General features: G+C 43.8%; 1 protein-coding gene across 3 annotated transcripts in view; it reads right to left on the reverse strand.

Annotated features, from left to right (window-relative positions):
- ARFIP1 (ADP ribosylation factor interacting protein 1) overlaps positions 1-19,445 on the reverse strand; it is a 155,465-nt gene extending 136,020 nt beyond the window's left edge. For 2 of the 3 annotated variants that reach the window (XM_068278959.1, XM_068278956.1), the window contains exon 1: positions 19,283-19,445. The gene's annotated coding sequence lies outside the window, so the exon portion shown is untranslated. The remainder of the gene's footprint in view (positions 1-19,282) is intronic. The other variant, XM_068278968.1, reaches the window with a different exon arrangement.
- Between the last annotated feature and the right edge of the window lie 2,911 nt (positions 19,446-22,356).

Below are 22,356 nucleotides of genomic sequence, written 5' to 3' on the forward strand. Positions count from 1 at the left end.
CTGCAATTTACATTCATCTCTATAGCTGCGCCCTTTTTTACTGGCGATAGCCGCTAATCATGGAAATTTACACTAATCTCTATGGCGGTACCCTTTTTACCGGTTATAGCCACTAATCAAGGCAATTTACATTCATCTCTATGGCAGAACTCTTTACTGAAGATTGCCGCTAATCACGGCAATATACATTAATTGCTATGGCGGCACCCTTTTTATCCGGGCGCCTCTGGCACCCTTTTTACCTGATTCACTGGGCAGATACACTGCTCGTCTTCTGCCAGAGCAGTATATACTGCTCTATGGAAAAGGGAGGGTCAGATATCTGAGCTGCACCATACTGCAAGCACACTCTTTGAGGGCTGGAACCCACTAGAGTGATTTTTTGAGCGTTTAGGGAGCGTGAGAAATCGCTAGCGATTTCCCTAAACGCTCTGCCAATGTAAATGGATGGTGCAAATTCCACAGAAGCAATTGTGATTAGCAAAATCGCAAACACAGGACAGGAAGTGCAAATGCTAACAAAATGCTGCAATGTGAAGTATATAATCACTGGCGTAATCACTCATCAAAACTTGCACGGAGCAATTTTGCTAGCGTTTTAAAGTTAATGTACACTGTAACAAAATTAAAAATAATTGAAAGGACCAATCAGACTTTAAAACGCTAATCGCTACACAACCGCTGGCAAATTGATTACACTTTCTAAAAATCGCTAAACCGCTCATGAAATCGCTTACAAACTGCTCATACAAAATGCTAGCAATTGCGATTAGCGATAGCGTTTTGTAGTGGGTTCCAGGCCTGAGGTTTGTGCAGCAGCTAAAGAGGGTTATCCCTCCTGGCAGATTCTTGAAGAGGAGGCCTGCGACACTGAAAAACACCTGTACACACATTAAATTTCAGGAACAATGGTTTCAAACAAATAAAATTTAAAGTGTGTGTCTGAACTAAGTGCTTCTGGTCAAGTGAACAAGATATCTAGGCAAGGTTTTTATCTGCAAAACCATCATTTTCTACAAAAATGAATTATACAACTGCACTATAGTGTGAACTATTAATAAGGACGTGTTGGTCTGACACAGGAGAAGCTGTAAGCATATTAAAAGTACCAAGTCAATGACTAGAGAGTTGATCAATAATAGTTTCTGTGGTGATTATAAAGTGCCAGCAGCTGCTGGAATGGCCGAGTGTCAGCTCAATTACTGCAGCTGTTATCCGTTCAGCACTTACACCAAGAACACTATTCAATTCCAGCTCAGGACATTTATCCGCAATAATAAATTAAGCTCTCTAATTCACTCAGGCTGTCTGAAGTGATCATGCATCAGCATATACTGGAAAGATTTAAGGGAATGTGAAGTGCTCAATAAACAGGGAAGGTGGTAGAGTAATAAGCGTGCGAGCGTGAGGATATAACAGACAGGGAAGCATGAATTGCAGCGGACAGCAATCATAGCACAGCATCACTAGAACACACACGCTGAGCAGAGGGGAAGAGCCCACAATACAGCTGCCTGCATGCCATTTCCTCACATGCTAGTTATTAGCTGGATCTAGTGGACTACTGTGTCTGCAATGCCTGCATGGCACGTCTATAATTCAAGTATATAAACTGAGCTATACAGCTGGTGTCAGAAAGGAAACCAATATAACAATGATAGCAATAATGGGCCAACGTGCAAGGTAAGGATCAATTATTTAGGTATAAAGAGTGAGCGATTCTAGCCAGCAAATGCAATAAGATATATAAAAGTAAAATAATTACATACACTGAATTACAGATAAAAATCCTGATTAAGAACATTTAAAAGAGGCCCCACAGGACATACAGCAGAATCAAACATTATAGGACATCTGACCTGAGAGGGATATGGAGGTGGCGATGAAATGTGAAATTACAATAAAATGTCAGATACTTGCCTATAGAGAGAGGAGGCTCTGGGTCCTATAGAAACTTCCCATTCCTCTCACAGACCCCTCGTTGTAGCGCTGTCACCCCTGTTTAAATCTGCCGCCACGGGAGGCTTCGGGAGCCTGAGTGCTCCAGAAGACGGGAGGCTCCATACTGCGAATGCACAACACGAGAGCACGCTCACACATGCCCAGTACGGAGCGGTCCATCTTTAGGAGCTCTTAGACTCCTGAAGCCTTCAGAGGATACTCAATGCTGTATTCCACCAAATGGTCAAAAAGCTCTTGCGGGTGTGACGACGTTGGAAAGCGGAGACCGTGAGAAGAACAGAAAGGATCTATAGGACCCAGAGACTCCCGTCTCCATAGGAAAGTGTCCATTTTTCATTTTAATTTCACTTCACATTAACTTTAAACAATACCAGTTGCCTGGCACTCCTACTCATCTCTTTGGCTGCAGTAGTATACGGATCAAACACCCAGGGCTGTGGAGTCTGTACAGAAATTATCTGACTCAGACTCCTTAGTTTATGAAACCACTACCCAAGAATTGCTCTGACTCCACAACCCTGACAGGGCTGTGAAGTTGGTACAAAAATCATCTTAAGCTGACCCCTCAATCTATCCACTGACTTCGACTCCAGGTACCCAAAACTTTCTCCAACTCCTCGACTCCACAGACACACCTGAAACAAGCAGACTATCCTGCTGATCCTCTGCTTCTAATACATTTAGCCATAGGCACTAAACAAGCATGCAGCATACTGGTGTTTGACATTAAGATTAGCTGCATGCTTGTTTCTGGTGTTATTCAGACACTACTGCAGACAAATAGCAGGGATGCCAGGCAACTGGTATTGTTTAAAATAAATATGGCACCCTGCATATACCGCTACCTTCAGTTGTCCTTTAAGGACCCTGATATAACCAGAGCAGTGGTGTCAGTACAAAAAACATCCAACTCCTCTGTGTATAAAACCACCAACTCCAGGTACACAAAAATCACCTCGACTCCACAGCCCTGGATATAACACCACCTCTCAACACTCTCTGCCTGCATGAATGAAACACTGCAGATGGAGAGGCAAAAGTAAACACTGGCATGGTTCTTGTGATAGAGGGAAAATGGAAACGGCCGTCGCTCTCCGCCATCCACACCCGCCACCCACCTCCTCTACCTCCACCGCTCCACAATATGGTATGTTAACCATTCTGACTGCTACATAGAGTCCTATGTGATGTTATTTCCGCTGCTGAAAATAAAACACGGATAATCTAAGACGGAAGGTGCACGCATTTCTTTTCTTCAATACCATGACTGGCATGGTTCTGTCCACCAAGCAGTGGGTGTTTGCCCTGGCTGCACAGAAGCACAATACAGCATGTCTAGAAAAAAAATAGCTGGTCCCAAGCCAAAATCTAGAGGGAATTTTAATAACTTTAAATTACTTTTTTCTGGATCAAGGAGACAAGTAGTATTACATTTTATTACAGTAAAGTTAGCTTTAAATAATGACATATTTCTCCATATTAAATTACCAGGGTATGTTTAACATGCCTTTATAATTTATTTTTATTTAGGAGCCAAACAATCTACTTTAACCCCTTTCCCAGATAAAATAGAATGTAGCCTCAAGTTAAGAATTCAGGTGTGCAGATATTATTTGCCTTGCTAGCTCTTTTATGATAAACAGAATGTGATAATTCCAACAATTATCATCAATTGACAAACAAAGCAAAAGATTAACATGGGAAGCACATAAAAAAATAAAAATTGTCATCCACCAACACACATATTAAAGCAAACCGATCATCCTCATCTAAAGGCTTTTCCAGTCCTACTCCCCTCATGGCCATGCTCCTGTACAACAAGTGAAACAACAGGACAACTTTGCCTGTTCAGTAGCATGGAGCCGCTATGCTAGTGGATAGGCACAAGAAAACTGAGCCTGTGCAGTGCAGCGGAGACTGGCTTGGGCGGGGCGGGGGAACAATGGTGTCAGTGCTGGACTGGCAAGGAGCACAATCTAGGCAAGTACCCATTTGCAGCACTTTGTTTGCTACAGGTACACTTTAACAATGAACTAGTATTGAGGACCTGTTATTCTAATCATTTGACCTTCACTGGGTTATGTCACGTGTAGTGGATGCCCAAATCAACGTACATGATAGTGAAGTGGGCATTCAGAATCAGAATCTTGATATAGGCTTCACTTTCACATTAATTCTGCTCAAGATTTCCTTGCACTGGTTTTGATAAATCTGCTTTTGTGAGTGGCAAGGACATGTAGGGAATCCACTCCCTGACTGTGAGATGCGACTGCAACATCTGCCAAACATTGATATGTTACAAGTCAGTGTTGCACAGTGCTTTTTATAAAAATGTATTTTAGTCAGGTAGGGTGAAGCTGTAGCTGGGGGGGGGGGGGGGGGCATGGTCAAAAAGGTGGGTGGTGCAAGTGCAACATATTTAGTGTGGTGAATCTTTTCTGTTCCTCAAACATTTTCTAGTGCCCCTGTATTGTGACCCAGTCACAGTAACCTAAAATCTCTAGTGTACTTTCAGTTGATTTTGTAGGACTGATGTGCATGCAACCCACAGGCTTGGATCACAATTGCGGCCTCAGTAAAATGGCAGAGGTTTCCCGCGGCCCAATCGTCTTTCAGCTAAGAACAGCTGACAGTTGGCAATAGTGAATCTCACCCGATGTGCGAAAAAAAAGCAACATTAGCAGCTTTTTTCCCGTGCAAGAAAAATTGCATGCATTCTGCACACGCGATTCCCTAATTCAAATGCATTACCTGCAAATTCGCACATGTCTCCGCACGCTGCAAAAGCATGAGTGATTTAAACACGTGCGACCCTAGCCACAAACTATTATTTATTTATTCATTCATTTAAGTATTTATATAGCGCCGACATATTAGGCAGCGCTGTACAGAGTATATTGTCTTGTAACTAACTGTCCCTCACAATCTAGTCCCTACCATAGTAATTTGTCAATGTATGTATCGTGTAGTGTATGTAATGTAGTCTAGGGCCAATTTAGGGGTAAGCCAATTAACTTATCTGTATGTTTTTTGGGATGTGGGAGGAAACCAGAGTGCCCAGAGGAAACCAACGCAGTCACGGGGAGAACATACAAACTCTTTGCAGATGTTTAGCTGGCTGGGATTCGAACCGGGGACCCAACGTTGCAAGGTGAGAGCGCTAACCACTACGCCACCATGCTGCCCTAAGCTTGGAGTGTCCTGGGGAAAAAAATAAAAAAAACCTTCTGAAATGGAAACCCAGGGTTCTCAAAAACAAGCATGGCAAAAAAAAGGAGGAAACCAACTAAAGAGAATCTAGAACTGCTGAGTAAACTTGTATAGAAGTACACAAAATAAATATGGTATAAAATACTATGAACTGCAGGAATTACTGGCAGTGCTAATTGGACTGTTTTCAATATTCTCAGAGATTAACCAGTTCACCCCCAAGGGGTTTTATCGTAACGGACCAGAGCAATTTTCAGTTGTCAGTGCTCCTCCCTTTTATTCCCTAATAACTTTATTACTACTTATCACAAGAAAATGATCTATACCTCGTTTTTTTCCCCACCAATTAGGCTTTCTGTGGATAGTACATTTTGCTAAGAATTTTTTTTATTCTAAATGCGTTTTAATGAGAAAAACAGAAAGAAAAAAAAAATTATTTCTCAGTTTTCAACCATTATAGTTTTAAAATTAAACATTCTCCTGTGGATAAAACAAACACGTTTTATTTGCCCAGTTGTCCCGATTATTAAACAGTTTAAATGATGTCCCTATCACAATGTATGGCGACAGTATATTATTTTGAAATATAAGTGTTATTTTTCTGTTGTGTTTTTCACCCAGCCATCCTCAAGAGCAGGGGTCCCCAACCACCGGGCCGCGGCCCACTGCCGGTCCGTGGGCAATTTTCAGCTTGGCCGCGGCAGGTCTGGCCTCTCACCCCCTTCCTACCCCCCCCCCCCCCCCCGCTCGTTACCTTATTAACTGGCGGCCGTTTCCTCTCATAGAGTCCCCCGTAGCCCCTCTCCTCTTTGCAGCATCTTCTATAACTGCAGCGCGTCCCACGGCTGCTGTAAAGGAGCGAAGGAAGCAGGACAGCGGTTCCAATGGTAACAGCGATCGCCGCTACAGGAAGCCGCTGTCCTGCTTCCTTACCTCCTTACAGCAGCTGTGGGACGCGCTGCAGTTATAGAAGATGCTGCAAAGAGGAGAGGGGCTATGGGGGACTCTAAGAAAGGAAGCAGTCGCCAGCTCATAAGGTAACAGGAGCAGGGGGGGGGGGGGTATGCAGGGGCAACTATACTCCCTATACTGGGATACTGGGGGCTACTATACCTAGATAGGGGCTACCTATCTATACACTCCAAATGGGGGGGTTCCTCCCGCTGCTAACCCCAACACCCCCCCCCCCCCCCCCCGGGCCCCAGAGTAAAGTTTAGTCTGGATAGCAGTCCCCAGGCTGAAAAAGGTTGGGGACCCCTGCTCTAGAGTGTAGAGTCATCCTCTAATGTTTATCAAATTAACATGTACTGGCATTGCTAGGCATTTTGAAACCACATGACTGTCTTGCTGCTCCTACACTTTGGAGCTCCTTGCCACACCCAATCAGGACATCTCAATCCTTGGAAGCTTTTAAGTCCAAAATGAAGAGTCACCTGTTTAGTCTGCCATTTATGAACACCTATTTCCTCTGTAACACAGTCCACTCTGCAACAATGTATTGATCAGAGACCTGTCTATGCAGTTTGAGTCCTATGGGAGAAAAGCCCTTTACAAAAATGGTATTGTAAATGCTTTTTTGATCAAAGTAATTTTATCTACCTAAAAAATACTTTGATCAAAAGAGCATTTTTTTTATATTCTGTCCATGGCAAGATTCTGTAAAATATGTGGTGAAAAAAAAATTGGCAACCTCAATGAAACCACTGACACGTAGCTAGTATATAGCCTTTATCTAAACATAATGGAAAAACAATATGGTACAAAAGCAAAATAGTGACATTCAGCAGTTCATATAAAAAAAAAAAAAAAAAAAAAAAAAAAGTAGGAATAATCCACAGCTCTGTTAACCCTGTGCAATCCTCATGTGCAGGACCTTGTGGTTAGTATCAGGATAGTAAGCCTACAAACATCCAAGGTGCTATAGTAGCCTTAAAAAGAGATAGTATCCTGTAACAAGAATTTAACTTCAATCCAATCAGTAGCCAGTACCCTAACCCCCCCCCCCCCCCCCCCCCCCCGAAATATCAGGGGGGTCTGTATGGCTGATTTGTGGTGAAACCCATCCCACACTGTGATGTCATGACCATGGTCCTGACAGTTTGCCACCTCTGAACCTCATTACACTGTGGGAAATAATTGCCTTTTTTCAATTGCCAAGCAAGCAATATCTCCCTCTTTGCATAGAACTCTCAGTAACGAAGAGCTACTGTAGCACATATGGAAATTAGATGCATCATGCTGACCCCCTGTCCAGCTCTTATAGCACCTACTTAGTGCAAGCAAGTGTCAGAACTAGAGACAGGCAAACATGGTGCAGGAAATTCGGGCACACCATAGGCCATAATGTGAATTACGCTGTAGCTGCGCTCAGACAGTAATCTGGGCGCCGTCAAAAGACAAATTACTATAAAAACAGTGCAATTCTTCCGCCAGCAATACCTGGCTGCTGTCTTACCCCTGAATCCATGGTGGCCTGGAAAGGGAAAAGCAATTAATGCTGAAAGAGCATTTGCAGGAACGGTGAGCTTTTTTTGGCTTTGCCCTGCGGACAAATTTCCCAGCACTTAATAACATGCATGCATTAGAACTGGACCGTGTAACAATGGAAGAAGAATGAAAGTAGACTTGCCTGATGGATCATGTTTTCTTTTAAATCAAAGTTACCTACACTGCAATCCATTCAAGCATCTGTGTGATGTGTTGGATGTAACTAGGCAGATTCATGGAGACCCCACTTCACAACTCACAGGACTTTAAAAGACGCTGCAGCGAGAGGGATGTGAAGGCTATTTTTCTCCTTTTAAAACTATGCCAATTTCTTGGCGGTCTTGCTGATGCCATTTCTTTAATATGTTAAAGGAAGCCTGAAGTGGGAGGGAGATGGAGGCTGACATTTATTTCCTTTTAAAAACAATACCAGTGGCCTGGCTGCCCTGCTGACCCTCTGATACAGCAGGTGTTTGACATTATTGTCAGATATGACTGGATTAGTTGCATGCAAGCAAGGCATTAGCCTTGCTTGCATGCATCAGCAATCAGCATAAAGACATAACCGAGGAGGAGATGACAACCTTGTGAATATCAATATTGTGAAGAATATAAATCAATTTGAACAGCAGCAAGGTTCCTTCAATGCATTATAAGCATGTGTGTGAAGTGAAATGAAAGGTTCCCTTTGAATTTACAATGTATCCTACAGTCACACAGCAACAAAGATGAGGAACAGCACTGTGCTGCTTGTGTTCATTTTAACAAATAAGACACGGCATACAGCACAAAGCTAAGCATAACGGTGGATGCTCAAGTATTAAAACAATGAAAACAGGTAATGATGAATAAGGAAGTAGGTAAAGATTATTTCAGCTTCCTGATTTCTTCACAGTTTTCTTGCAGGCTTTTCATCACAGCCTCAGTCTCTCTCACACAGCATGGCTTTTCCTCCCTCCTCCTCCTCAGGCACTCCCATGTCTGGGCTGGGTGTGTTGCTGACACGTACACAGCAGTGGTGATGTAGCTGCAGATGTGTCACTGCGCTCCATATCCCACCCTGTCTATCCTGACAGCACTAAACTCTATTGTGCACACACAGAATGCTCACCTCACTGCATACATAAAAACTGACCAATGCTGACAAAATATAAGCAGTGCAAGTCCTATGAAAACTGCAGCAAAGAGATCTAAAGGATTGTTATGGATAAAGGCTGGTAAACGCGATACAGCTTCCCGTCAGAACGATGGGTGGAATCGAAAATTTCCTGCATGTCCAATCTGCTCCCGATAAATAATAGTATCGATTTTGTGCAGTAATCTGAAAATCAATCCCGTGTCAAAAATGATCGATTCAACCCGCCGATCTGCCAGGATGCATCAGGCAGAATAGCATTTGTGTCATTCTAGCTTGGGATTTTTTGTTTTTCTGATGGTCATACATGATCTCCCACAAGAATAATTTGCCAGGTGGCAATTTTCCATCATTGCAGTGGTTAAAAACAATAATAATAATAAAAAAAAAAAAAAAAAAAAAAAACAGTGAAAGCTACTCCTCTCTTTTAATGCAGAATGGGTGTCATGCTTTCTGCACATTTTGTTATACTGGGGTGCCTTCTAGCCCACTAGTAGTTGGGCGATAGGGGTTTTGGCATTTATTGCCCAGTCTGTAGAGGTCGTCTATTCTGGAGGTGACACTCTCTTTCACCTAACATATTTAATAGTATTGGAATCTGGGTTGTTTTGTTTTTGTTTTTTTAGGTGGCGGTATATGACGCCACTGTGCTGCCGCCATCTTTTTGTATAATTTTGCGACAGTAACCCTGCTTTGCCAGAGTTTTGCATACCTTCACTTCCTATGTATTATTTGTGTCAAGAATGTGTTTTTTTGTTTTTTATTACCTGTTGTAAATTAAAAAAAAACTTTATTTAAAAAAAAAAAAAAAAAAGCAGTGAAAGACTTCATCCACCATACACATTCCTGTCCCTCCTTTTGATTAAGTTACAGCTTTAAAAAACCTTGAGTCACAAAGCAAATACTTAAGAAGAGGGAAGCCTCTGGATCCTGTAGGATCTCAGTTTCACCCAAGAAATCCGGCAAGAGCATGTCATATTTGAGGGGCGGAGGGTGCCGATGTCTGTTTTGCATTCCAGTGTGAATTGAGCCAACCTCAGACAGCCTCCCACACCATAGGCTGCCAGTCACTGTGGATAAAACTACATTAAAAACTGCACGTTTAAGTGGTCAACAGCTACAGCAAGTAAATCAAAGTATATATGATGCACTATCACTTTCAGTGGTGGATAGACATCTCAATAAAATCTTCCAAAGACTTAAGCTACGTACACACATGCGACAATGATCGTTTGTTGTCAACGACGAACGAACTTTTAATTGATGAAAGAACGACCTAAGTAAAGTTAGTTTTAAAAGGTGTGTAACAATCAGATCGTTAGAACGAACGTTACATCACGTAAAAGTAACTATTGCGCCTGCGCATAAAAATGAAAAGTTCCATGGAGAAATAGTGAAATGCGCATGTCAAGCCTAGTACGAACGACCGTTTCCAACGATGTACTACTTTTGCAAACGATCGTCGTTGGGAAAAATCCGCCAAGCTAGATCATTCGTTTTGAACAATCTAGCTCGCCTGTCATTAGACTTCATGGTCGTTGGCTGCATTTTTTCAAACGATCGTCGTTTGAAAGGATCGGGGAACGATTGTTTCAAACGACTATAGTCGCATGTGTGTACGCACCTTAAAGGTGGCTATCTACTGTGTGAAGCCTGGTCCGCTAAACAATTGCCTGTGCAAAGGGTGTGCCACAGGAACCACTAGGAACAAATAGACAGCCACAAAAGCAGACAACCACAAGCCCTTCACCCTCAACTATAAAGAATTCAGACAGACTTATATAAATAGCAAACTATGATTATTGTACATGTCTGAATAATGAATAGTTTTAGCCACTGCTAAAAAAAACAAAAACAAAAAAAATAAAATAAAACAAAACAAAACAAAAACAAACAAACAAACAAACAAAACTTTAAAAGACACCATTACCTACAAATAAACTACAAAAGGTGCTTTCTAAATAAATAAATAAATAAATAAAAAGCCCTCCATGGATATTCAGGAAGTTGAGAAGTCTAAAAGTAATCAATATCATCTGATCAAAGTATCAACCAGAGAGAATAGCGTTATGTATCATAGTGCAGCAATCAATGTCAACCACATTTCAGCAACCCCCCCCCCCCCCCCAAAAAAAATCAAAAGCAGTCACAATCACTGTTATGTAATGCTGGATACACACCATGCGTTTCCGCGTTCGATGCGTCCGTCGATACGCGTCGATTCGATTATTTCCGACATATCCGATTCGCGGTTCGATGGATCGTTAGGTCGATTTGCCATACTTTACATGGCATTCGATCTAAAAATAATTGAAATGCGCTCGGAAATAATCGAATCGACGTGTATCGACGGACGCGTGCGACGCGGAAACGCATGGTGTGTATCCAGCATAAGATTCTATTTTATTGATTTATACAAACCTGCTTCTCAAGAGAAATCATTAATTTCCACTGTCTCAGATCATGCTTTCCACCTATTCTGCCACGAAAACAAAGCATTAGGAATCACTTTAGCAAGAAGCTACAGATTTCATGCAGCGCAGAGGCTGCCACATATATTTATTTTTTAATAATGCTAAGTTTCTGGCTATCCTAAGCCTTTAAAAAGAATGTCCAAGCAAAATAAAAAAGTGAGTTTCACTTACCAGGGGCTTCTACCAGCCCCATGCAGCCATCCTGTGCCCTCGTAGTCACTCACTGCTGCTCCAGTCCTCCCGCTGGCAGCTTGCCGACCTCGGAGGTCGGCGGGCCGCATTGCGCACATTTTTACGCATTCCCGCTAGTGCAGGAACATTAACACATACATTTTTACGCGTTACTGGTTCAATGCGTAAATTTTTTACAGATTTTTACAGATTCTTAATGCCATGCACTGTCACAGCTTTGTGAAGCTGTTTCCCCACTACAATCAGCACAAATAAAAATTCTATCATGCTTGGTTAGTGCTACGTTTCTGCCCATTTGTGCACCAAAAATTTAGATTTGTGCGACTTTCATTTTGAAGATAATAGCACTTATTTCCAAAACAAAATCATTACCCAGCCCCCACACAACAACCTACAGACACGAAACTGGTATGGGTGGTTAGAGCTGTGCATGTGCTCATTTGTGCTGCAAAAATCATCTTTCTATCTTTTATAGTTTTTGAGATATTCACATTTTTATAAAGGTCAAAAGTTCACTCAGGCTCACTCAGACTTTGCGATGTTGTAGGCAGACTGAGTAAACTTTTTGACCTTTATAAAAATGTGAATATCTCAAAAACTATAAAAGAAAGAAAGATGATTTTTGCAGCACAAATGAGCACATGCACAGCACTACCCACCCATACCAGTTTCATGTCTGTAGGTTGTTGTGTGGGGGCTGGGTAATTTTGTTTTGGAAATAAGTGCTATCTTCACTGTCACCCAAGCTAGCCACCATGTCTATGTACAATTTTGGCGTAATTTGGTAACACAACAAAGAACAAATGTATAGCAGCAGCTTACAATGAAAGCAAAATTTAATTTTTTTTCGGTTGCGAAACATAAATGCTCTTTTTACTAAATCTTATTTCACTGTTCAGTTAATACTTATGTTAACCTATGCTTGCCTCAAATTATGGGTCCCCAAAGCAACATTTTTTGGGACCCCTCACCCTAGACACACTTGATCAATAGTTCATTAGATATGAGTGGATTCAGCACTGTATACTCACACCCAATGGGCTTGATTCACAAAGCCGTGCAAACTGTTTAGTGAAGTGCCGTTCGCGGACTTTTGCGCGCGCAAAGTGCAGCGATCGCAGACCTTTGCACTCGCAATTTGCTCCCGCAAAAGTCCACGATCGCGCGAATCGCGGCACTTTGCGCGCGCAAAAGTACGCGAAAGGCACTTCACGCGCTAACTGTTTAGCACACCCGTGCTAAACAGTTTGCACGGCTTTGTGAATCAAGCCCAATGTATACAGTACAAGGAGGGAAAGATAATTGCCAACCACAGATATGGACCCTGCAAGAATCCTGTGCTGGACAGTGGGATTGCCAAATATATAATTAGAAATAATAAAACCTCTCCTGCAGGAACTTGTGACCATTGATGTCATTTCCTGCAAGGAAAAAAAAAACAAAACAACAACTTAGTTTGCCTTCATCCCACAATAGTCTGCTGTTTGATCTAAGCACTAGTCACTGGCTGTCCTAAGGGACAGACTGAGGACAAAATAACCCCCTTACTAAATGCTATGGCTACTGCTATACCCCTAGCGATGCAGCCATAATCTGTGCCACCCATAAGTTGCTTCTCAGGGAATACATACGTATTGTATGGACAAATTACTATGGAATTTGAGAGACGAAAATATTTTTTAGGAGCCAGTTCCAATGAAAAGAATTTCAGAAAAACTTTAAGGGAAGTTAGTTACCTGGGCCAAGGGATTTGCTCACCCCTGTTAGATGTGACACCATTTCCTGTGTGCCATGGTCCTTGCTCTATATTAGGTAACTCCAGAAACCTATTACAGTCCTAGCAATGTATACACCTTGGTGGCCGATTTTGCTGCAGCAGTAATAAATGCCAGCGGGAAGATTTGTAGCTCTCCTGAGCTCCGACAACCATGATTAACACTTAACTTCTTATTAAAAGGTTAGTATTGACCACATAATATGTTGACTTCTAACCTACTGCTCAAGCTAAACCTTAACCCTATCTATTTACCTCATAAGTAGCAATAATCTACCTCTAACCTTAACAGTGACCTTACCACTAACGCTAGCTTCACACTGAAGGTGTGCACACAATGCACAATTACTGTAGCCCGCAGAATCAGGACCCAATCCATTGAGTTCTGTACAGATGTGTTGCTACCCTAAAGGTTGCATTTCTTTTATGATACACATGTTAATTTGCTTCCATTTGTTATTTGATTCCTTTAGAGTAAATATTCCTCACTGGAGGAAAAAGCTGGGGTGTGGACTACTGCAATGCCCTTTATGCAGGCCTCCCCAAAAAGGACCTGCTCCGCCTACAATTAGCAATCTGGCAGCAGCATTCTGCACTAACAAACCAGCCTCGCCACTGTCACATTACACCAATCCTTCGCTCACTGCACTGGATACCTGTAGAATGGAGAATACTCCAAGATTGGACTGCTGACATTCAAATCACTGCACAATTTGGGCTCTGGATACATGAAGGACTTGCTGAAGCTGCACCACACCTCTCACAACCTCAGATCAGCAGGATCTATAAACTTGGTCACTCCCAGAATGCACCTCAAAACCTTTGGAGACAGAGCTTTCTGTCATGCTGCCCCTACTCTTTGGAACTCCCTGCCACACTCAGTAAAGACAGCCCCATCCCTGGAGTTATTCAAATCAAGACTGAAAAGCCACCTGTTTAGCCTGGCATTTCCGGACTTATAGAATTCTTCCTCTGTTCCACGACTTACCAATTAACCAATTATTGGTCTGAGCCATGCTTACGCATTTTGAGTCCTACGAGAGAAAAGCGCTTTACAAATGGTATTTGTTGTTGTTATTAATATTCCTGCAACTTCGCCTTACAAATAAGGCAGCATGCCTCTGTATTTTAAATTGCAGTACTGCAGCTTATTAAGGCCTCTTTCACACAGGAGGCTGAAGGCGGTGAATTCGCCACCTGTCAGCTGCTCCCGTGCAGTGGCTGCGCTCTGTATCAGTGGTGAAGAGGAGGACCCCTAATTTACCCTACCTGCTCCTCGCTCCCAAAGGCACAGAAGAAATTAAAAGCAACCCATATACATTTTTTGTTCCTGCATCGCTGCTCTTCAGGAACCAGCCGCTAAAAAATGCACCTACACAAGTCAGATGCAACATAAGTTGCCCCATAATATGAAAAATGCAGGACACCATAGCAACTCCACAATAGGAAACAAAATCTGTTGCTATGAGCTCCTGTGCTTGGCAGGTGGCCAATGCACTTTGCACAGCTTTAATGAAATAATCCTGTATTGTTTACCTGCACTCTTTGTATCCTGGTTCTTTCTCTTGCTTCCTTTTACTTATCTTTATTGCAAAACAGAAGTTATAAAAGTGTTAAAGCCACTGATAGACAACGTTGCAGCCTCAAGCTTGTCCTTTTGTAGTTTGCCAATCTTTCAGATCTATATACACACACAGATTGAGACTGTTGATGTCAGCGTACCATGCATAGTTGCTGTCACTTTAGCTCATGTGACATGGAAATCAGGTGTGTAGGTTTTCTTTAGTAAAAGTGGACAGGTAAGTTTTACACTTATTTTAAAAGAAACACACCCTCTCTACCTCCTCAATAATTGCGACAAACATAAAGGAACATTGAGTTTAGTGCTTTTAAGCCAATTTCACATTTTTCTTTCTGAAGGACCAGTTGAATAGCAGAAACCTGATAACCATATAAATGCAACAATCATCGAGCCTCACATAATGTAAATGGTTTTGAATGGAAACCTAAAGTGTGTACAGGCGTCCCCTGACATTCCTGGTCTCCTTTTCAGAGATCCATCTTCATCACCAGATTAACTATTGCTCTGCAAGTAAATTAAGGTAGTTTCCACAGTACAGTGGTGCTTGCTCATCATGCATCCTCCCCACACAGTAGAGCAGTACACAATGCAAAGTCAGCAGCCAAGGAGTGAGTCAGTACAGCGCTTAGCTAAAACTGCCACCCAAAATGATCTGCAAAGATATATAAAGTGTGTACATGCCTTAGGGTTCAAACCCACTAGCAGCCTTTTCTAAGCGCTAGTGATTTGAAAAGCTCTTGCTAATGCATATATTTATAAAATCACCTTGCTCAAGTGGGATCACACCCATAGCATTACATTAGCAAGAGCTTTTCACATCACTAGCGCTTAGAGATGGCTTAGTAACGTATTGCTAGTGGGTTCCAGGCTGAAAGGCCCCTTTTACAATGGTGCGGTGGTCACGCGGGCAGAGTAGCCTGCCGCTGCATCAGCGCACCACAGAAATCCATATTCATATGACCCTGCGCCTAACTGCAGCGACAGTGTCATATGCATAGCCCCCCTTTCCCCGCCGCGACATATGTCACTGGAATTCCTGTTGTCCTTCATGTGTACCCGTGTCGCACTGCACTCCCGTCGTTCACACTTTCTGTATCGTCCATTGACTTGCATTGCTGCACCGGCCCAGTGTGGGTGAGCAGCTTGCAGTGGTCTCAATGCTGGAACTGTGAGGAGGAGGGTAACAGGGGAAGCCTCTGGAAGATCCAGAAGCTTCCCTCTCCTGAGATAAGTACCTACATTTTTTTTCCCTTCAGGTATACTTTAACGTGTACCTGAAGGGAAAAAAGTGCCCCTACAGGGTAATCACCTCCAGAGGGGAGGCCTCTGGATCCTAAACAGCCTTCCCCTGAGCTTCTCTGCAAGCCAGTTCCAGCACTGGGACCCAAGAAAAAGAGATTGTCAACAGCTTGTGCAATAGCAATGACCCGCTTGGCTAGATTTAGAAAGTCAGGCAGGTGCCCGAGCGCGATGGTGCTACTGTGCAGGGAACGTGCTCTTTGTGGGTCCCATCACTGGAGCAGCTTGACGTAGGTAGAAACCTCTTTAGAATCCTGAGCCTTGCCTCTCTTGAACACTGCATTGCACAAAGCAGCCTTCACATGACCCTCCCGCCACCATGCGGCGACAGTCATATGCATAGCACTGCCCCGCTACCCAGCGAAGTACTTACTGCTGGGCAGGAAGTATGTCACTGGAATTCCTGTCAGTCCGCCCATGCATGCCACACCACGCTCCCATCGTTCACACTTCCTGTGTCACCCATTGTCTTGCATGGCTGCATAATCCATGCGGTAGGCATGAATCTTGCAGAAATCCACTGCAGACTTTGTGTCATGAATGCGGTGGTTTGGATACTTCCAAAGCACCGTGTTGCATCCTATTAAGCGTGCAAGTCTCCATAGACTTGCAGGGCCCTTACAGTGGGGATACTTTAATGAGTTCATGAAAGATATGCGTGTGAACATCCCACCTACAACCTTTCCTTATTGTAAGTCTTTGGTTTAGAATGAAAGTTGGTTTATCTGATATCAAGAATGTCAAAAAGCAGGTTAGGTGCTGGCATGCTTTTTTCCATTTCCTTGATTCTTACACTTCAAGTTTGCATCTGCAGTTTCCCCAAGCATTCAAAATCTGTATAAACAAGGCCTAAGGCTCGGATACTTTCCTTGGGAGGGGGAAGCATCTGGTCCCTCCACCTCCAAGCCATTCAGGAACAAGGACCTCCAAAGACTTGCCGCACTGCGCCTGTGCCATCCAACAGACCCATTTGGCCTTCAGAGGAAAAAGATGAGGCCATTCGGGTCCATGCTACTCTGCAGAAGGCTGCGCTTCAGGGGTCCTTGTTCCTGAATGGCTCGGTGGAGGAAGACTGGTAAAGGGGTAGAAGATCCAGAAGCTTCCCCTCCCGAGTTTAGTATCTGTACTGTGCAAGCTGTCGACAAGCGGTTTTGCAGAGGAGACAGCACTGATACAGCCCGGCAGAGAAGGATGGGGGAAACCTCTGGATCATCCAAAGGATTCCATCTATTGAGGTAAGTAGCTAAACTGGACACTTTTTACACTACAGGTTTTCTTTAAATTTGACTGGATTAGCCACATGCCTGTTTCAGGTGTGTGATTCAGACACTAATGATGCATGAAACATTATCAGGATGCCAGGCAACTGGTATTGTTTAAAGTGTACCAGAGATTAATGATTAGGGGCAATTTATACTTACTGGGGGCTTCCTCCAGCGCCATGAGGACAGTGGGCTCCCTAGTCATGCTGCCCGACCACTCTGTTCACCTCTGGTATCTTCAAAGTCAGGGCCAGTCATGGTGTTCCACAGCCGGGAGCGTTCTGCATCTGCACAGTACTACTGCACAGGCGCAGAACAATCCCAGCCATGTGAGCACGACAGTGGGGCTGTGCGCATGGCCAGGCTGCACTAAAGAAGATAAAGGAAGGGATCCTGGGTGAACGGAGCGGATGGGGAGGGAGCACACAATGCTTATGGGGTTGGAGAAAAGCCCAGGTAAGTATAAATTGCCCCTAGTCGGTCATCTCAGGTTACCTTTAAAAGCAGATAAATATGGCAGCCTCCATATCCCTCTCATTTTGTCCTTTAAAGTAAACCAGAGCTGTGGAAATAAGACAGATTTATACTTACCCGCTGCTTCCTCCAGCAGCATAAACACATGCAAGTCCTTGGGCATCCTCTCGCAACCAGCCCCGGTAACTGTCTCAGGCGCGTCCAGTCTGAGTCTTCTGCGCATGTGCAGAAGACCCAGACTGACCGTGAATGAGTCAGTTACCGCGGCTGATCGCAGCTGAACAGCAGACTGTATTGATGGGAATTCCGGCTCGTCTCGGAGAATAGGCTCTTATGAATTGGCTCCCATTAAAGAGCCGGCTCTTACGGCTCTGAATTGGCTCTTCATTAAATATCACTAGACACTACTCAGAATCGGAGTAAAAGCCCCGCCCCCGTCTCCATGACAACTCCAGACTGCTTCTCTGACTGGGGCAATCCCTCCTGCTACTGCTCTGCTCCGCCCCATACACTCCTACAAGCTGCAAGAGGAGGACTACATCTCCCAGCATGCCTCAGCGCCCTTTATTACACTGCAAATCAGAGATGTGTGGGGCGGCTGAGGCATCGGCTCTTTCAAAACTGAGAACCGGCTCTTGTCGTTCGCAGCAAAGAGCCGGCTTGTTCGCGAACGACCCATCACTAGCAGACTGCGGTAGGATGCCGAGGAACTCACACGAGTTTACGCTGCTGGAGGAAGCAGCAGGTAAGCATCGTTTTTTCTTCATATTTTAACAAATTTGTTAAAACAATGTTATATTAAATGCTGTGCCTGAATTTGTCTTTTTAAAATAATCGCATTTAATTTCACTTGCCTCCACATCTATACCTGTAATAGCAATGAAACAGTATTGTATATTATTTTTTGAAGTACAGTATACATATAGTTACCAAACTGCCTGTGCAGTACTGATATATAATCACAGCCATTTTAGAGTTTCACTTTAAGATGGCAATATATGTTTTATCAATTACATTGAAATTGCAAATGCTGCCTGAAATTCAAAAGATTGATGAACAATGTAATCCATGGGCCAATTATCTGCTTGCTGGGAGGGGAATAAAAAAAAAAACAACTTGTAATTAAAACATAATCAAACTGATGGGTCCTAATAGGTCTTGTCAATCTAAATTACTTTATTTGTAGCCAACTTTACGTACGTTTCAGGCGTACACTTGACAGAGAAATGCTACTCGGTGGGTTACAGCCAGCAGCAGAGACAGCAGTGCCACCTGTTGCAGGGCACAGTGCAGAGCTTATCCCGGGCAGTGGCAGCACCGTCAAGCGATGGCTCGCACTCTCACCCATTGATGCACACAGAGCCACCTGTAACCCCGCCTACCTGTTGCTGCAGTCACCGGCACAACTTTACACAGCAGGGTAATCCTCACCTGCCAATCACAGCTGTCACTTCACCGCTTGCTGCAAACTCTGCTCTCCCCGACCACCCGCTGTCCGTCTCCGCCTGGCTATGACCCAACTCTCCTACAGTTGTGGCACTGACTGCACCCGGAAGCCGAGCCGCTGTCCAGGCCGCTCTGGCTGCACTTCTCCTTTCTATGATCCGGAACATTGTTGGAAGATCCGCGTCATCCATTCAACCAGCGTGATGCCGCTACCGTCAAGTCTAACGCGCCCTCTGTTGGTTGGAGGATACTTGACAGCCACCATCAAGTAATGTCTGTACGATGCCATAGCTCCCAAGTGTCCCTCTTTCGGAGGGACAGTCCCTTATTGGGAAGCCTGTCCCTCTGCCCCTCTTTCCTCCTCATTTGTCCCTATTTCTATGTAAATATATATATTTCTATACTAACAATGTATTTGATTGACTCTAACCTTCATTCCCATCCTTTAAATTGATATATTACTAATTTTAAAATGTTACTATGAAGGAAAATTAACCAGGATAGAAAGGACCAGTGTGGTTTGAATTATAAAACAACATATTTTTCTCATGAAATCTTTATGGTATGCGTGACCAGGGGGTTGTGACAGGGGCGTGGCTTAAGTGTCCCTTTTTCTCATCTCAAAAAGTTGGGAGGTATGCGATGCGATGCAGAGGGATGTAAAATATGAACCATGTAAACATGAAAAGATGTAATGTATGATACACAGTGAACAATGAAGTGGGTAAAATATTTCACTCTCCCTAACAATAATCCCTGACTACATCAAGCGAGATTTATTGGAAGAACTAGTCTTGAACTTTCCCTTAAAGTAAACCAAGGCTTATTTTTTTCTTTAAAGTTAAACACTAACCTTAAATGAGGGAAGCATCTGGATCCTCCAGAGCACTGGCGCACGGAAGGGGGTATTCCGGGTGTCTGGAACCCCCCCCCCCCCCCCCCTCCACTGCACCGAGACCGGAAGTATGTGTATTTGGCGTGGTTGTATGTGTGTGCGGCGAGGCCTCACGCTGCGGCGGGTGTACGGGCACCAGGCAGAGCTGCAGGAAGAGGGAGGACTTTCCACTTACGGTGCCTGGATCCTGCGCAGCTTCTATGTACTTCCTGTCCCCACCGGCGTCTATCGCTATGGTAACAGTCGCCCCCAGTGATGACGTAACCGCATGTCATCACAGGGGGAGCTCTTACCGATACGACCGGCGCCGGGAGAGGCTGAAGATAGAAGCTACGTGCAGGATGAAGGCAGGTAAATGGAAACTCCTCTCTCCCCGCTTCCCCCGCCTAACCTAACTAACTTATACTGGGGCATATACCTATCTAATCTATACTGGGGACATATACCTATCTAATCTATACTGGGGGCATATACCTATCTAATCTATACTGGGGGACATATACCTATCTAATCTATACTGGGGGACATATACCTATCTAATCTATACTGGGGGACATATACCTATCTAATCTATACTGGGGGACATATACCTATCTAACCTATACTGGGGGCATATACCTATCCAATCTATACTGGGGGACATATACCTATCTAATCTATACTGGGGGCATATCTATACTGGGGGACATATATCTATCTAATCTATACTGGGGGACATATACCTATCTAATCTATACTGGGGCATATACCTATCTAATCTATACTGGGGGACATATACCTATCTAATCTATACTGGAGGCACATACATATCTAATCTATACTGGGGGTCATATACCTATCTAATCTATACTGGGGGACATATACCTATCTAATCTATACTGGGGCATATACCTATCTAACCTATACTGCGGCCATATACCTATCAAAGCTATTCTGGGGGCATATACCTTTCTAACCTATACTGGGGGCAACTATATGGGCTACCTATACTGGGGGGGGGGGACCTATAACTGGCTACCTATACTGGGGGCACCTATACCTGTCTCTACGTTGGGGGCGCATTTTACGCCCTCGCCCTGGGTGCAATTTAGCCTAGAAACTGCTAGTATTTGGCTCCACCCACATCATATTTTGGCCACACCCACACGCCGCTTTCAGGAATCCCTCCCTTGAAAATCCTGGATTTGCCCCTGCAGAGGCTTCCCACATTTTTCTTGAGACCACCGCCGTTGTCCAAGACCCTCTGACAGTTTGCAGCCGTACTCCACTTTATGCACGACCATGGCCGTACTGCGTCTGCGCGAGAACGGCTGCACCTGCACAGTAGCATAGAGACACATGTGGATGGGCGGCTTTGGCTTACGTCACGGGCATTCTCACATAGGTACTGGATGTCTACAAATGTATACAGCGGGAACCGACTATGAGAAAATCTCCGACAAGCTCTTGTTGGAAATGTTCAGAGAGCCCGTGCGTGGTAGTGGCGGAGTTGAGGAAACGATGTTGAGCCTCTGAAGTATCCAAAGACTTCCCTCTACCTAGGTAAGTAAGTAAGTAACTTATTTTTTTGGGCCACCTCGGTTCACTTTAAAATGGTTAATATTTGTACACTCTTGTTAAGGTTGGAACCAATCATTCCTAAACCCAAAAATAGAAAGGCTTCTTCAAGGTTTACGTTATTTATTCCAGAAACAGAAATACAGATAACTACATTTCATCATATCCTGGCAAAGCAGATTTCCATGTTGCGTTACAGCTGCGTGAGTACCTTCCTGCTGAAGGTACCCAGGTCTTCCTGAATCTACTCTATGTTACATCTAGACTACCTATGTACAGCATACATTATATCAGATTACAGAAAGGAAGAACATACTTAGAGGTCCCAGTCAGCCTTGCGAGCTAGGGCGAAAGTAAGAAGCAGAAGAAGCTCTGATCGCCCCCCTCGGTTTTAATACCGACTAGGAAAGAGTTAAATGTGACATCATATTTGCCCTCCCCTAGACCAGACTATTGGTTGGGCCACCTCGTGGTGTCATAATACCCACCCACTCGATTAATAATCAATGAGGCATTTGACCTACATGCAGGAATGTGGATGTTTACAAAACATGGCTGATGTTTATTGTTCTAGTGGTGGTACATGCCCAGGTCAGGGAGACCTGCG

This window comes from Hyperolius riggenbachi, chromosome 1 (assembly GCF_040937935.1).
Source record: "Hyperolius riggenbachi isolate aHypRig1 chromosome 1, aHypRig1.pri, whole genome shotgun sequence".
Taxonomy (NCBI): domain Eukaryota; kingdom Metazoa; phylum Chordata; class Amphibia; order Anura; family Hyperoliidae; genus Hyperolius; species Hyperolius riggenbachi.